This window comes from Lipotes vexillifer, unplaced genomic scaffold (genome assembly GCF_000442215.2).
Source record: "Lipotes vexillifer unplaced genomic scaffold, Lipotes_vexillifer_v1.1 scaffold20, whole genome shotgun sequence".
Taxonomy (NCBI): Eukaryota; Metazoa; Chordata; class Mammalia; order Artiodactyla; family Lipotidae; genus Lipotes; species Lipotes vexillifer.
In genome coordinates, this window is record NW_006791528.1 from 63,177 (window position 1) to 66,437 (window position 3,261).

General features: G+C 39.9%; 1 pseudogene; it reads right to left on the reverse strand.

Annotated features, from left to right (window-relative positions):
• Nucleotides 1–638: 638 nt before the first annotated feature.
• Nucleotides 639–1,529, reverse strand: LOC103072698 (glycine N-phenylacetyltransferase pseudogene; annotated as a pseudogene).
• Nucleotides 1,530–3,261: the final 1,732 nt, after the last annotated feature.

A 3,261-nucleotide genomic window follows, 5' to 3' on the forward strand; every position in this document is an offset into this window, starting at 1 on the left:
ACCTTAAATTTAAAGTATCTCTACCACATACATTTTAACAGTTATTTTTAAATAACAATTTTATTTTTGCATGTGTATTGTTTCTGGGTGACAAGATGTTAAGTTATCCTGCTATTGTGATATGACAAGCTACTTAAATTCTCTTCTCTACATTCCATGTACACACTCTAAATAGAGAAAAATATGATGGTGCTGGAAATAATAATGATACCATTAGAATAGTGGGTTGCATTTATTCTTTACTGATTATGGATACTTTCCTTACTAGCCATATACATTAAAAGAAAATTGTGAACCAGTAAAATAAACTAGACAAACAGAAATACTGCATGATATCACTAATATGTGGGATCTTACCCAAAAAAATGTCTAACTCATAGAAACACAGAATAGAATGGTGGTTGCCAGGGTTGGAATGTGGAGGAAATAGGAAGTTCTGCTGGACCCAAAGTGAAGTTCATGAGTGATTCGTGAACCACACTCATGGTTCTCTTGACCATTCACACTGCTTGCCCAGAGTCCAAAGAGCACACACTGATTTACTGCTGATTACAATTTATTCTTTCTTTCTGCCCACCCCTCTGCATCTCTTGCCATGTGACCAGCCCACCCAACACTGTCTCGGGTTCGTGGCTGCTTCACAGAGGCCCACAGTTCCACTGGTTCCAGTCATAGGGCATGGGGATATGATGCAGATTGTGACTAATTTTCTGTACAATTTTGTTGGTTCTGTATGGTTATATAGGGGAAAGCCAATTTTGTCCAGAGCCTGGATGTGGACAAACAACAGATGAGGGACAAGACCGTGGCCCCGGTACTCAGGCAGGGTGGCCCCCATCCACGCCTCTCCTGTATGATCCATCAGGGACCAGGACACAGGGGTCCCCTGAGGCCCCAGCAGGCAGAAGTTGGGGAAGGTCTGGGTACAGCGCTTGGTGAATCTCTGGCTACTCTCACTGCTGCCACCGAAATGCCATAATTTATTCACCAAGGCAGCATAGGTAGGATCCAGGGATGAGAGTTTAAACATATATTGGTCAATGGCTTTGGGTCTGCCATAACCAATAGGTAAGTTCTTTGTCTCTGGCAGGGAAGGAAGCAGTTTCCTCACTGTCTCAGGCATCACATAGAGAATGCATTGTGTTTGCTTGACCTTAACAAATTTAGTGGCTACAAGATTCTGTGTCACCTCATCCAGACTTTACTGTGAACTTTGGATCTGAAAAGTATTTCCAACTGATGACCTCTGATGTGCTAAGGGATTCTTGACAGTTGTTGAGATCCTTAGAATAGATTTGGTAGGTGTTGGTGTAATGATCAAAGTCATCTGCAATTTCCTACTCCTGAGGGTGGATAACCATAGTATTAAAATCAGGCCACTTGTCCACCCAGGCCTTTAGCTTGAATGGGTTTCCCTGGTCCATATGGACAGTCCCATAAACCTCTAAGGACACAGGGAGGCTCTTCCTCAAGGATTTCTCTAACATCTGCAGCAGTTGTGGATCTTGTAAGTGGAACATCTTGGCAGGTACCTTAATTTTGGTACCCAATTTTGGTTTCCCAACTCTCTGGTCACTGTGTTCAGGGTCTTCTCCTCTCCAGCTCAACACTTCAGGAGCACTGGTTCTTTGGGATGAGCAGGTAGAATCCTACTATATGAAATCTTTCATCTCCCAAATGTCAGTTCCTTGCTCCAACTACCAAGCACTAAGGCAGTCAATGCCACTTTAGGAAATTTTGAAGGGTAGATCCCCAGGACAAGTGGTCCTGGCAGCTTCTATGGCCTTACCCAAAAATCCCCCAACCAATTGTGGGTGTGGGGCAGCTGGCCACAAGCAGCAAGGCCCCTGTCTGGCTCACCAAAATTTGTTACCAAGTCCAAGCTTGTACTGCTTACAGCCCGATAGGCCAATAAATCGCAAGACGAGTTGTTGGGACAAGGAATAGCAGCTATTCAGAAAGCCAGCAGACCAAAAAGATGGCGGACTTGTGTCCCAAAGAACCACCTTCTGTAAGTTTGTTTTCTATGTCTGTGAGTCTGTTTCTGTTTTGTATATAGATTCATTTATATTATTTTTTGAGTACACGTATAAGTGATATAATATTTATCTTTTTCTGACTTACTTCAGTTATTATGATATGCCCTAGGTCCATCCATATTGTTGCAAATGGCAATATTTCATTCTTTCTTATGGCTGAGCAATATTCCATTGTATATATACACTACTTTTTCTTAAACCAATCATTTGTTGATGGCACTTGGGTTGATCCCATGTCTTGGTTATTGTAAATAGTGTTGCTATGAACATTTGGGTGCGTGTATATTTTTGGACTAGAGTTTTCATCTTTTCAGGATATATGCCCAGGAGTGGGATTTCTGGATTATATGGTAGTTCTACTTTTAATTTTTAAAGGAACCTCTATACTGTTTTCCATAGTGGTTGCACCAATTTACATTCCCATCAACAGTGTAGGAGGGTTCTTTTTCTCCACACCCTCTCCAGCATTTATTATTTGTAGACTATTTGATGATAGGCATTCTGACCAGTGTGAAATGATACCTCATTTTGGTTTTTATTTGCATTTCTCTAATAAATAGCAATATTGAGCATATTTTCATGTACCTTTTGGCCAGCTGTATGTCTTCTTTGGAGAAATGTCTATTTAGGTCTTCTGCCCACTTTTTGATTGGGTTGTTTGTTTTTCTGATATTGAGCTCCATGAGCTGTTTGGATATTTTGGATATTAACCCCTTGTTGGTTGCATCATTTGCCAATATTTTTCTCCCACTCCATAAGTTGTGTTTTTGTTTTATTCATAGTTTTCTTAACTATGCAAAAGCTTTCTAGTTTGGTTAGGTCCCATTTGTTTATTTTTGCTTTTATTTCTTTTGCCTTAGGAGACTGATCTAAGAAAATATTGCTGCAATTTATGTTAGACACAAGAGGGAAGGGATATGGGGATATATGTATATGTATAGCAGATTCACTTTATTATACAGCAGCAACTAACACAACAATGTAAAGCAATTATACTCCAATGAAGATGTTTAAAAAAAAATTTATGCCTGAGAATGTTTTGCCTATGTTTTCTTCTAGGAGATTTATGGTGTCACGTTTCATATTTAGGTCTTTAAATCATTTTGAGTTTATTTTTGTACATAGTGTGAGGAAGTGTTCTAATTTCATTGATTTACATGTACTGGTCCACCTTTCCCAACAGCACTTGCTGAAGTGGCTGTCTTTTCTTTGTTGTGTATTC